Here is a 15387-nt window from a genome sequence, read left to right as displayed (position 1 = left end):
ACCAGAACTTGTTCTCTCTGATATTTTAGGGGATTTACTTGACGGCCCTATTGATGATTTCATTGAGCTGAAATTAGCCCATCGTGTTGCACTTGAGCTTCAAATCTAAAAGGGAAATTATGGAAATCTATCACTGTTGAATTTGAGCTTTGATTTTTGGAGTTGTCATTTCTATTTTTTAGTTAATTAAAGGTTCAGAATATGTTTTTCGTGGTGTGATGAAGCTTAAATCCTTAAACCCAACCGAGATAGGGGTGAATATCGAACAGGTCCGCCATTTATATCTAAAATTTTGGACCATTTTTGTGAGCCTTTGGATCGAATTTCAGGTTGAACGTCGAGGTTGAAGGAAAACAGTCTTATATATGTCACGTGTATATCATATGTAGGTCATTTGTATAGGTATGTCATGTATATAATACTAATGCACATGACACAGCTAAGATATATACAACATATACAAATGACATAAACTGATATGCATGTGAAGTACACGGTCTAAGGTAGATGATTTATGTTGGTGGTGATGGTATATATATGGTGACAGGGGCGGATTTAGAGCATGCCGAGGATGTTCACCCGAACACCCTCGGCAAAAAATTACAGTGTATATATAGGGTAGATTTTCTGTGTTTATATACATATATTAACTTTTGAACACCCGAAAAAAAAAAGATTTGCCTATTTCGTTGGTGTTCAAAATTGTCATTGCATCCTAGGTTTGATTCCATTGACAACATTATTTTTTATATTTAGCTTTTGTTTTTTTTGAACCCCCGAGTGAAAATCCGGATTTTTTATGGTGAAGGTGCTGGTGATTTTGGGTAGTGACGGAAGAAAAAAAGTTGAATTGGTGAGTTGGTATGCAATTTTGGCTAAAATGGAGGAAGGGCAAATTTAAGCCACTTTTGCAACTTTAAGGGCATATATGGACTGATAATCTATATATAATATAAAAACGGTGATGTAGGAAAATAATTTTTATTTGACTTTTTTTTTGACATTTTCCTCTCATTTCTCTAATTTACTAAATAAATTGTTAAAAGGTTTCATCCCTCCACCCATAATAAAGACAATAGCATTTGCGATTAGATATTTCCGTAACATTTTTTTTCGAATGAATCGTGTAGCATTTTTTTCATTTTTGTAACCTCTACTTACAATTGTATTTAATGTGCATTTATTCCTCACAATTAAGCTGATTATTAATTCTTATATATGCCTCTTAATAATTCTTATGCACTATATAGGATTGGAGTGATCTTGTGCATACTCTAATTTGTATTTGTATGCTCTAATTTACTGTTTGTTTATTTTTAGCAATATGTTATTGAAAAATGAGAGGAAGTTGTGGAAAGGGAGGTTAGTCTACAGAGACTTCAAATAAACACACAAGGTATGTGGGGTGTGGTATTATCTTCTTTCTGCTTTGCAACTTTTATGCTTAATTGTACCACCGATTTGCAGAAGTGATATTGCCATTTGACAACAAACAATTAAATTACACTTTTTTGCGTCACAACAGGAGAAAACATTTTATGAGTATGCCTGCTCTCTATGTAATAGTGATTGCTTTCTAAATTATATGATTACATGCTGCTATGAATTACCCTCGGCAGACAGTACTGGAAAAGAAATAATTCAGTAATCCATTAAAAGTTGGGTTGTGCCGAATGAGGTAATTTTCAAGGTTACACCTCAAATATATCTATTAAACAAGAATTCTTTAATTAATGAACCTTGAAATTTATAAGCGGTACAAATCTTTTCCTATAAATCAGGTGTTCTATATATGTAATTTCGCTTTATAATCTATATTATTATGTAAAGCTTATATTATTATCTAAAATAAATGACTGATAATGCCAAATTTTATAACTCAAACATAAATTTATGTATTCCATCCTATTAGTTTCACTTTTAAATGGAAATAAATTTTCATCTTATCCTAATTTCTTACCATTTGTGGGAATGGATTTACCATCATCTTCATCTTTTGATTCAAGCTCACACAGAAGAAACCCTAAGTCTAAAGCGGAAGTACAAGAAGCTGTTTTGACTTCGACCAATTCGAATGGATTCATGAAAAAGAAGAAATTTTGAAAAAAAAGTTTGGATCATTTAAGTGGAATTGAGACTCGGACCATTCGAGAGAAATTATTCTTAGATCGAAGACACAAATATAGAGATAAACTTACATGGATAAGTATCTGTTGTGTATACATTTTCGTATTTATTAAAAAAGTATATTCTAAGAATATTATTTCAGATAGAATTAGTTAAGAATAAACCAATAACAATTAGACAAAATTGTATAGGAATTTAGATTTTCTTTATTTTACAATTAAGTACATGTATAAATAAGTAAAATACACATAATATACAAGAAAAAATTTTTATGGTCATTTCTTGGTATTCTCACATCGGTATCGGAGCAACTAAATTAATACAAAAATCATCAATCACTCTAAATCGAAAAAATAATAGAATCAAATGTGGATTACATTTCGTGACTTAATTTAACTCGAAATCATCCTTACTTTCTTCGTACCTCGATGCGGGAATGGTGTTGGTCGATTGTCCTGATGGTCTTTACGGGGATGAAAGAGATATATCCTTATTGCCTTGTCAATTTTCTTTTAGCTTGGTTTTATCTTTCATCTATTGTTTTTTCTTCTCTTGCTCGAGAATCTTGATTTTGCAACCTTGGAGTAGATGCAATGATATGGTTTCTCTGGTTGCTAAATTCCATCATAAAAGAAATTGCAAACGGGTCATTTACTTGAACGACAAAAGAACTTTGGGTAAGCTTGGAGCACAGGTTTGGACAAACCAATGGTGCCAAAGTTTTTCATCTTAAGAAAGAATTGAGTAGGTTGACACAGGGAACTAGTAACATTGCTAGTTACTTCACCAACCTCAAAAGGATCTGGGATGAGCTTGATTCACTTAACTCAAATATCAAGTGTACTTGTGTATGTTCATGTGAAGGAAAACATAAACTGGAAAAATCCATGGATGATAAGAGACTCATGGAATTTCGTAAATGTCGAATGACTATGCACAAGCTAGAGAAACATTCTAGTGATTAATCTTTACCGGACATTAATCAAACTTTTGTTTGAGATGCCAGATGAAAATCAAAGAGAGATGAGTCCTATTATGTCATCGATTCTTCGCTTTTATGGCTGGAAATATGAATCACTTTAAGGGTGCAAAATAAGTTCAAAGAAATGCGGGACATGTCTCGTACGGAGACGCGGAAACCCATATCCCAAATTCAACAACATACAGCAACATAAGTTCACAAAGCAGGCACAAAAGTTCAAAGGAAAAAGAGGAAAATATAATCCTAATATATCTTGTACTTATTGTGGAAAAACAGGGCATGTTGCAGATGATTGTTATAGGTTAATTGGGTTTCCTGAGGATTTTCAGTTCACAAATGAAAAAGGGGTTCAAATCAGGAGTAATGGAGTCCTACTAACAGAGGAAAGTGAAAGCAGGAACAACAATTTTATGAGCTTAACACACCAAATGATCTTACAATGGAACTTCAATCAATTTGTCCAGATGTTTAAGCAAATGAAGGTGGATGACAACAACAATACGCGTGGACGAGATTAATGCTACTACGCGGTACAATCTTAAAATATCTTGGATCATGTTTTTCAGTCATTAATTCTAGTACCTGGATCATTGATTCCAAGTGAATTATGTGTTTTAATTCAAAGTCCTTTCAATCATAATCATATTTAAAATATCCTTGACTATTAATCTTCAATTGTCAAACTATCCAGTTACTCATGTTGGTATAGTCTCTATTGCCTAATTTTTTTTAAAAAATGTTCTATATGTTCCAAGTTTCAAGTATAACCTCGTATCTGTTCATAGGTTTTGTACTCGGATTTGCATGTAACCTATTTTTCACATAATGATTGTAGCTAATGACCTTTTAATAAAGGAAGGGTCAAGTTTTTGGTAAAGCAAGGAGGGTCTCGGACGCCCAAGTCTTAAGTCAACTCCTAAGGAATCTAGTTCAGTCCACAATTTGAGAAATAGTGTTTTAGTTCATCTAATGTAGTCTCTAGTTTACCGAATTCTAGTTTTGTTGTTGACCCTAGTGTTTCAAATTCTGTTTCTTTTCCTGTTTGTACAAATGAAACTTCTAATGTAAACTTGTGACACATTAGATTGGGGTATTTGCCTTTATCATCAATGAAAAATGTCAGTTTCATTTCAATTCCAAAGGACTTTGATTGTGTTTGTGATATCTGCCCAAAGGCAAGACAATCTAGATTGCCTTTTTCTCTAAGTCAAATTACTTGTAAGTCTCCTTTTGAACTTATTCATATTGATACTTGAGGACCCTATAAAGCTCCTATTTATAATCATTATAAATATTTCTTAACCATTGTTGATGATTACAGTAGAGGGACTTGGACCTTTTTATTATCCACTAAAAGTAATGCCTTCACAGTATTACAGAATTTTCTAAATATGGTTGAAAGACAATTTCATGTGAAAGTGAAAGTAATCAGATCAGATAATGCCTTAGAATTAGGAAAAAGTGAGGCAAGTTTGAAATTTTTTAGTTCAAAAGGGATCATTCATCAGACCTCTTGTGTGGCTATCCCACAGCAAAATGGAATAGTTGAAAGGAAACACAGGCACTTACTTGAAATGGCTAGAGCATTGTCATTCCAGTCTCAAATTCCTATTTCCTATTGGGGGGAGTGTATTCTCACTGCTACCTACTTGATTAACAGATTATCTTCTAAGGTAATTAATGGAAAAACACCTTATGAGATTATTTTTGGTAAAACTCCTACTTATCAGCATTTGAGGTGTTTTGGTTGACACGCCAACACTTTGGCTCATGGGAGAGATAAATTTCAATTTGAGATGTGTGTTTCTAGCATCTTAATGATGATTGCTACTTCGATTTGGATACTAATATGTTTGTATCTAGGGATGTTCATTTCTATGAATCAATTTTTCCTTTTGTAACTGATCAATCTTCTTTGTTTTCAAAATACTATAAAGGCATCCAACTATACATTCTTTTTATCTTCAGAAAAGCGCAAAATGAGTACTAACTTTGAGATGGCGTATACGTGATTTCGAGGATTCAAATTTGCCTAACATTTGCCTCGATACCATGGCTCAACAATCATTCTTCCTCTCACTCACCACGTCAAGTTTCTTCACCTATATCTCCTATTGTTGATCTTAGGAGGTCCACTAGATCTAACAAAGGTGTTTTGCCAACTCATTTTTAAGACTTTTATTGTAATTCCATTTTTTAGCCTTTCCTTTGAATCGTTTTGACACTCCTTCCACACCTACCATACTATCTTTTCATGCCCCTCTCTCTCAATCAACTACTCTTATAATGGTTTCGTCATTGAATATGAAGTTATGCTTGAGGATCGCCGAAATTGGTGGAGGAAGGCTATGGAAGATGAATTTGCTGCTTTACAAGCTAATAACACTTGGGATGTTGTAGAGTTACCAACTGACAGAAGAGCTTTACCTTGTAAATGGGTTTACAAAGTAAAGAAACATGCAGATGGTACCTTAGAAAGATTGAAAGCCAGGTTGGTCATTAGAGGTGATATACAAAAAAAAAAGGATAGATTTGGACTAATTTTCCCCAGTGGTCAAGATGATCTTGCAATGTGTTTAATTTGACAAGGTGAATGGATTTCTCGGTTGATGTGAATAATGCCTTTGCAAGGGGATTTGCAGAAGAGGTTTATATGAGGTTTCCTACTTCTCGGTCCAACACCTAATTTTCTGCCAAACTCGGGAAATCTTTGTATAGGCTCGAAGCTAATGTAGGCAATGGTGTTTGCCAAGCTTGCGCCTTCAAGGGAAGAAATCCAATGATTACTCATTGTTCTTTAAACAAATCGGGAAAACTATTGTCACTTGCGGTCGCACGTGGATGATATTCTCATTGCGGTGATGCTTATCGGAAGGAATAACATCTCTCAAAACATTTCTACATTAAGGATCGGTGGTCCTTTTATTTCCTTGGTATGGAAGTTCTAAGAGAGGGGAATTATATGACGAAATAGGGCGATTTGCTTTTTTTGATGTCTTTTTTAATCTCGTTTTTTGTATAGCGATTCAGATTCATATATGGAGGATCCCAAAAACAAGCACATTATTGGTAAATTGAACTATTCGACACAGTACCTTTTACGAGTCTTTGTGTTAATTTTAAGTCAATTTAAAAAAAAAATATTTGTTACATTATGATGCGGCATTAGGGTTGTTCGTTACCTCGAAAGCGCGTATCCATCAAACTTTTTATGTCTTTATCTCCTTCCTTTGCACTCAACGCTTTTTGTGATGCCGACTGGGCGTCTTGTCGTGATTCTCGACGTTCTATCAGTGGATTTTTTTATAAGTTTGGGTGGATCTAGTTTCTTGGAAAAAACATCTCATTTTCTGTCGTCGGCGGAGCGAATATCGGTCACTAGCCCGAGTCGATTGGTTCTTGAATACTTGGTTCTCGCTTATTGACCGATTTATATTTAAAATTTGGGCACTCCGATTTTTGTGAGTTGCTTTGCTCGTAATCCTGTATTTCGAGAGCGGACGAAGCACGTCGAGATCGATTGCCACTTTGGAAGCGGTATCTCTCGGCCTTATTTCTCTCTATATGTACCATCGAAGGATGTTGGTGGTGATCTTTGGTATGTATATTCACCATGGAATTCTTGGCAAGTTAGGGCTCACTACGCTCCCCTCCACCTTGAGGGGGGATGTTGGAATGGATTTACCATCGTCTTCATCATCTTCATCTTTTGATTCAAGTTCGCACGACAAAAAAGTCTATAGTGTATATAGAAGGCTGTTTGACTTCGAGATTTTTCTATGTACTTAAAAAGTACATTTATAAAAGGAAAATGGGCCAAATAAATCATTTAGTGGAATTGGCCCAGCTCGGACATTCGGAGAATTGGGATACTGTTCGAGACACAAATACAAGAGATAAACTTGCATCTAGGATTTGTATTATGTATATAGTTGTACCAACATTATTTTTTATATTCTAAGAATATTATTTCAGATAGAATTAGTTAGGAATGAACCAATAACAATTAGATAAAATTGTATAGGAATTTAGATTTTCTTTATTTTACAATTCTCATGTACATGTATAAATTATGGATAATATGGAAGAAAAAAATTTTCTATAACTGTTCTTGGTATTCTTACACCATTTGGTGTCACGGTCCTATTGTTTAATTCACATTGAAATATTCTTAATATCTATTTACATGAATCTACTTTTTTATTATTTTTAATATTCAATGTTAGGAAAAGACTATTGAAAATTCAATTATCATAGTGTCTTTTTTTACCGCGCGAAGCGCGGACATATTCACTAGTGTAATATTGAGGACATATATGGACCGATAGTTCAACGGAGGGCAATATTAAACCTTTTTCAACAGTAGAGGGACAAATATGACCCTTTTCCACGTGAGATTTTTCATTAGTTTATTTATTTATTTGGTCAAACAGAAAAATGAAGAAATTTTTACTTTAATCGTCAATTTACAGTAGCATTTGTTTTACTACCTTTTTAATAAAATTATTATGAGTTTGAAGTTAAAAAATATATCTTCCTTAAAGTCTACAAGCATGTGAAAAAAAACACCATTAAAGACTCTAGAAATTTAAATTTAAACTCGGAAAAAATATTAGTAAAAGTTATTTTTGAGAGGGTGTACTGTGGTTGAAATTCATTGGAAGCTCCTAGATGAGGCTACATACAAAATTTGACAAAATTGAAGGTACTTTGGATTGGTTTGGGATCAAAATTCAGAGCTAAGTTCAAGCTAGGAAAGCACTACTGTTACATTGTAGATCACACAAAATATACATCGGGAATACATAGATATTTTAATTGGGATATACACGGATATAAACCACCATATTTCCTCCGTCATACTCTTATATCCTCCGCCACACCAACAGGAGCGGAGCCAGTACAGGCCAAGGGGGTTCATTTGAACCTCTTTGGCGAAAAATTACAATGTATATACAAAGTAAAAATTATTTTTTTATGTATACATAGTAGATATAATACCCCCTTGGCTTCTTTGTTTGTCTACTTCTTTATATTTTTTAACCTGCTTAGTGAAAATTCTGGCTCCACCACTGCACACCAATACTAATAAAAGTATCATAACCACCCTTTATTCCGTCTTATCAATACAAAACACTAGTTCAATCGACCATTAGAGCACCAAATGATGTGAATCGTGAAAGGGATAGACAAGAAATAAAGATAGCAAGTAGGAGTTTAGAATCGACCCAAATTGGAAGCAATAATTAATTAGAACATTCACTAGCAAACAAATGAATCTGAAATAGAGGAATACTTCTAGTGGAATACCTCTTGAAAACATCCTTGTAAAGTTGTCATCAACAATGATATTCCACCATCAACCACTCAAAGAAAACATCCATAAGCAAAGTAAGCTCCCCTAAAAAGTAAAAACGAAAAGAAAAGACTACTTACGCTAAGGGCAATTCGCACGACTGTCGCTGTCTTGGGGTGGTCTTTAATTTCTGGCCCTTATCGATGGTCTTTAATTTTTTCCCTTAGGCACTTTAAGTAATAAAAAAATGGTCGAAAATATCCCCGACAATCAGATTTCGAACCCCAGCAAAGTAAAATAAAAATTGCAATGCAAAGTTACATAGAAACTATGCCTTTTGCGGCATAATTCTGCATAAATTATGTTATCCTATAGAACTATGCTGGACAAGTCATAGTTTCTATGCAACTTCGCCCAAATAGGCATAGTTTCTATGCAACTTTGCCCAAATAAGCATAGTTTCCATGAAAACCTTGTCTTGCGATTTTTTTTTCCACTTTGCTAGGGTTCGAATCCAGAATCTCTAGGTTCATAGACCAGCGAATAAGAATACTTTGGCCCACAAGTTTTCATTAAATGAGAAGTAGGGACAAAAATTAAAGACCAGTAATTTAAGGGGCAAAAATTAAAGACCAGTCCATATGAAGGGAAATCCGCACAAAGAGAATGCAGGTTCTAATTAAGGCTACAATAGCCAAACTATCTACTCCCTCCATTCACTTTTACTTGTCGACTATGGACTTTGCACACACCTTAAGAAATAATAAACGAAGTGCATATTTTACCATGATGTTGCACCTCGGATTTTCACACGTTAAAGTCGCATCATGAGTTAGTCGACGCAAGTTCAAAAGAAATTATCTTAAGGTTAAAAGGGATTGAGCTTATTAATATAAATGGCTATAAGAGTCTATAAAAAGAATATTAGTAAGTGGCAGAAGGTTTGGAGGGTGAATGAATCAAAAAAGCATGAGTTCGTCAAAAGTTGGCAAGTTGGGAATATGATAACTTGTACTTTTGGGTGAGATTAGGAGTGCTTCACATGCTAAGAAAGTAATGATATGAAGTATTTGAATCATATAATGGTCTCTTGTTAAGTTTGGAAGTCAAACGAGTTGTAATACGAAAGTCGACAAAGGGCGTCGCAAGTTAAGTTTGTAAATTTCACTGAAATTTGAGTCAGATATCGCTGAGCTTTTCTCTCAATCTACTTAGAGTTACGGGGTTATCCACCTATCAAATCGAAGGTCTATGAGTCTAGTTTCCAGCACATTTTACCGTTTGTCGATATGACATCGAAGTAGAGAGATATTCGCATTTTCGTCCAAGGACGCAAACTGCTGTAGGAACAGCGAGTATGGTCGGTGGCTTCATTTTAGCCCATGTATATATATATATATGACCCTTCAACGATTTTGTCCCATTTCTTTAGCTCCGATGACTAGCAAAACCCTATTATACTCCTTAAACATTCCTTCATCAATCCTAACCAAACTTAAGAGCTAATCAACCAACTCTAACGCAAGGAACAACGTGGCAATCATAGAATTGTGATTTTCTCACTATTTCACTTCTCGGAAGGAAACCCCACCTTGAATTAACTTGTAATTTGGAGTGTTTTTCAACATTTAAGGTATATTTTAACTTCTTTTTAATCTCTTTGAGCTCCTACAAGTAATTAATCATAGAAATTGGTGCAAAACCTCATAGAACAAGCTCTTCTATATTCTTATAAAACTTTCATGAACTTAGCTTATTTGTTGGACTATTTTGTATGGATTTGTTGTGTTGTTTGGAGCTGTGGTGATATGAATGGGTGTTGACACCCAATTTTGTCCCTCCTTTATTCCAATTTATTTCCTTGGGTTTTTAAATTAATTAAATCTAAATATTTTATTTTTCTCTTCTATTTTTTACTACTATTAATATTATTACTTTCATTTTCATTATTCTACTATCAATATTAATAGTATTACTTTATTACAAATTTTAAATGGTTCGTCATCGTTTTATTTAGATTTGGAGTCGTTAAATTAATTATAAGTCAACACTTTATTAAATCCTTATTTTCTACATATTAATCACTAATTTTCATCATAATATATACAAGTTAATCACTTAGGAGTTGTAGAAGTTAATTACTAAGTAGCCCAAAAAAGAATTAAGTTGAAAGGAGAAAGCCATAAAAATTGAGCCCACATCTGCCTAAACTACCCAGACAATGATCAGCCCACATCATTCCTTATACCCGGCCAGCCCAATAACGTCTGACCCGCCCCTTTAATTTATAATTAAACTCTTTTATACAGGTTATTATAAGTCGTATTTCTAACAAAGTTGTTACCTTCTCCTCTACCATTTTAGCAATACTTATTTCTAAACCTTTAGAATATTATATTTAGCCTAATTAATTATAAGTCCGGTCGGATTAACCATTATTAATGGAACTTAGAGGATGCCTAATACCTTCCCTCTAGGTTAGTTGAACCCTTACCTAGATCTTTTTGGTTTCGTAGACTTTAAAATAAAATCAAATTTTAGGTAATTACTTTAATAACCTTAGGTGCCCTAATTCACCATAATTAAGTGTGAATTACGGGATGTTATAAAATATTTTGACTTAGGTTAAAATAGGGTATGACAATGGGATCATATTGAAGAGGAGAAGTAGAAAAGTAGAATTTAGCAGCATTTTACGGGGAAATTACCCTACAAAAGGGCCTATAAATTCACGCCCATGAGTTGCTCGATTAAATGTTTAAACGAAGATTTCTATAAGCTATGACCTTGGTTTTGATCTTGAATAGTCCGTATTATGTAGGAAATCATTCGTAAGGTGTTCGAGGACTCGGGAAACATATATAACTCCATCGACGAGGTATGTAGGGCTTTCTATTCTCTTTGTGGCATGACTAGATTTCATATGACCTTTCGTTAAAAAGTGGTTTCATTAACTTGGATCAATCGCGTCCCATGATAATTGAGCTGACCCATACTTTATCTATGACTTGTACCAAAGTATATTCCACGTTCCATATCTCCTTTTGGTTATCGATTAAAAGACTTTCCGTTCAACTTGTGTCGATTATGTTCCAAAATGGTTAAGCTTACTTTTTCTCATGAATAGCTTGTATTGAAGTACCTTTCACATTTCATATCCCTCTTGTTTATCGAATGATGAATGATATCCGTTACGGTACTCTTCACGTTAAAGTTGAGTTGATTGTACTTCCTTTAATTGAGTTAATCCTTATCTTCTTGTTTATTGGTCAAAGGTGACGAACCTCCCGATGGTACACTTTTTTAGATAAAAGTTGTGTCGATCATATTTCATAAGAGTTTGGCCAACTTTGGCTTTGTGTATAATTCATAACAAGATGTTTCCCTGTACTTTTATTTCTTTGGCCTATTGATTAAAGAATGATGAACGTAGCGACAATAACGATAGTCGGAGGATAACGACGATAATAACTTTCTATGATATAGTCTCGGTCTTGCGTTGCCTTTATATACATGTATTTATTTTCATTACCGCGCCACGCTATAGTCGGCTGAGCAGGCACGTAGATGTGCACCTAGATGTATTTCTTTCATTACCGTTCCGTGTCGAATAAATAACGTGCAATATTGGGCAGAGATGATGATATTATGATGAGCTCACCCCACAGAGGGATATATATTATTATATGATATGATATGTTATAAGCCTCCACCGTGAGGAATGATTTTTATGAGCATATATTTATATTCACTTGCATTGCACTTGTTTCATATATATGTTATTTATATTTTTATGCTTACACTTACCACCCTACATACTCAATACATAGTCGACGACGCATTTTGTGCGCCGTGAGATGTGTACCTAGATGTATTTCTTTCAGTTACCGTTCGCGCTCCGTGTGCGTCGGTAAATCAAATAGGATGTATGCATGTGTATGTGTGTGTATATATATATATATATATATATATATATATATATATATATATATATATATATATATATATATATATATATATTATGGGTATGGCTATAGGTACGTCGGGGCCCCGTCTCCTCCGGTTGATGCATATGAGTGCTTGGGAAACTTACTATCAGTCAGTGTACAGATGTTGTGTTTGGCCTTGCCAACCTTCTAACTAGTTGTCTTTCTTGGTTGCGGCCTTGTCAGCCCTAGTTATACATATATGTGTGTTCGGGCCTTTTCTGCTTGCAAGTTGATGTTGACACCCAATTTTGTCCCTCCTTTATTCCAATTTATTTCCTTGGGTTTTTAAATTAATTAAATCTAAATATTTTATTTTCACTATTATTTCTACTACTATTAATATCATTACTTTCATTTTCATTATTCTACTACCAATATTAATAGTATTACTTTATCACAAATTTCAAAAGGGTTCGTCGTCACTTTATTTTCGTTAAATTAATTATCCTTTATCGAGCATATTAATCATAATTTATCATAGTATATATTGGACTAGTTATTGAATTAGAAGCCCTCGACCAAATAAATGGCCCCAAACGGACCGACTTGTTTCGGACCAACGGACCCGGCCCCGATTCGTGACAACCCGGCCGGTCCACTATCTAATTACCCGACCCGGCCCAATCCTAAAACAAATACCTAATCCCTCATTTTTCTTCATCAGCCGCAAACCTAACCCTTTTCACTCTCTCTCTCTCCTTCGTCTCTTTCTCCTCTCCCTCTCTCTACCCTACCCTATCTCCCTCACCCATTTTCAGTTAGCATACAACCTCCATTTCGCCTCCACAGATTTTTCCTTCCCTATTTTCGCATAACAACGTCCCCTAGATCTGCTTTGCTCTGTCGTTGACAGAGAAAGTATCTTCGTTTTCTCACTACAAACACAACAAATCTCAAAGAAACAGAAAAATTGGTCCATTTTTGGTAATACCGAATCAAATCACATGAATCAAGCCCAACGTTCTGATTTTGGAACGAAATTTGACTTCAAAATCCCGCCTAAAGTTCAAACAAAACCCTAGCTTTTACCTATAAATACGTCTCTAATTCCTAGCATAAAGGGGGGATCTTTTCTTAGTCGGCAGCTATTTCAAAAAAAGAAAAACGATTGGAAAATCATTTTGGGTTGCTCTTGAACACTTCGATAGAAGAGCTGGGTTATTTCAATCCGAGTTTCGAAATCGTTCATGAGTTAAGAAAGTAGATTCGAGGCCTTGACGTCCCACTTCTTTGTACCACAAAAGGTTGGTAGGTTGCGGTACTCTTAGTGTAGTGAATCTATAGTTTGAGACAAAAAAAAAAATAATGAATTAGAGTTCTTGTCGTATAAATCACTTCGTATTTCACCTCGGTTTTGTTTTGCCGTTAACAGCCTAAAATATTATTCTTCGTCAATTTTATCTTTGTGTGTGTGTGTGTGTGTGTGTCGAAATCGTATATATATATATATATATATTTTACTTTAGTTTTAAAACCTTTGATTCATTAATTTAAGTTAACTTTAATCTAAGTTAGTACGCGTCTCTGGTTTTGATTTATAAATGCTCGATTAAAGTTGATAACTATCAAGAGTTTAGGGAATTACAAGTTGAATATCAAATTTGGACCTTTTTGTTCTAAGATCTTGTTTGATGTGGAAGCAGAGTTTCAGTTATAGAGTGAGTTTGTTAATTGAGCCTACGAGCGCGATTTCGAATTTAGAATAGACGGTAGTCTTCTTTCACATACTTTGATCAAGTCTGATTTATCTGTTTGCTGCATGTTCATGTTTGGTGAGTTTAGTTTCGATCTAGTAATTAATAATGTTCATCTATCCACGTCTTAGTTTAATTTTCCGGTTCAGTAGTTAACAGTCCTACACGTTTATGTTTAAGCTGGTGTGTTCTAATCTCAGTTGATAAGGGTTCGTGCGTTCGCATATGTTTGTCGTTTCAGTTAGTTTAGTTGTTTACGGGTGTTACCCGTCGTTAGTGAATCTAATCTTATATAGGATTCGTGTATACGTGGCTACTTGTTTAAAGTTCAACATGGTTTGATTGATTTGATTTTATAAGCATCCTAGTATTACGCGGATTTGGTATGTGAATTGAGAAGCATGAATCATTTGCAATTTTTTTTAGAATTCTTCCCATCTGTTCATAAAATGATTTAGTTTAAGAAGATACTCAAAGTATGGGCTATTAGATAATATGATCTAATCATTGGATGCATATGCATTTTGGTCTTACATTCTTGTTTTCGATTGAACCTGTCCTATTCCGTTTGTTCTCCTTCTTTCTCTCTATTTATTACCACATTTTAGAAATGATCTGAACCTGCAAATGCCCTTGAATGCCTCTGTTTTTTTACAAAAAATCAGTTTGTCGCGTGTTCGTTAGTAGGGCTGCGAACCTCGGGCCAACTTAGGAAACTCTTACATATTGAACAAATATCATCGTCTTCTTGCCTCATCATCGTCATTCGTTGCTTCATACTTCATATCTAGAGTTTAGATGCTTCTATCGTAATATTCATTAGTGTTAAATGCGGTTAGTAAAAGGAACAATATGGAATTTGTACCATGTGTGATTTCCAGTTGTAATAGCCATTGTATTAATACCATCATATGCCTATTGGATTAGATAATTTCAATGTCGGTATTGTAAAAGAAATTCAGTATTCCAAACACAGATTCCATGGATGTTGTTCCCCACATGTCTCCTGTTGCTTCTCACTTCTTGCCTCTTTCCGTATGTGCCATAAAATTAGCATATCTTTGCTAGGCCTTTAACAAAATCTACTTGGCTTGGGGTCTTCCGTTTTAAATGCCAAGTAAAAGATTTAGAAATATACTATGAGTTACATGTTTATGTCTTGGTGTATAATTCGGTAGTAAAATATTTAACTTAGGTTTATTTGATTCCATGTTTTAAAAGTTATTAGTAGGTGTGCGTATGAATTATTTTGAGACCGCTAGTTAATCATATTAATGTTAATAGATCACTAATCCTTCT

The sequence above is a fragment of the Lycium ferocissimum genome, chromosome 3 (assembly GCF_029784015.1).
Source record: "Lycium ferocissimum isolate CSIRO_LF1 chromosome 3, AGI_CSIRO_Lferr_CH_V1, whole genome shotgun sequence".
NCBI classification, from domain to species: domain Eukaryota; kingdom Viridiplantae; phylum Streptophyta; class Magnoliopsida; order Solanales; family Solanaceae; genus Lycium; species Lycium ferocissimum.
This window is presented reverse-complemented; position numbering follows the sequence as displayed.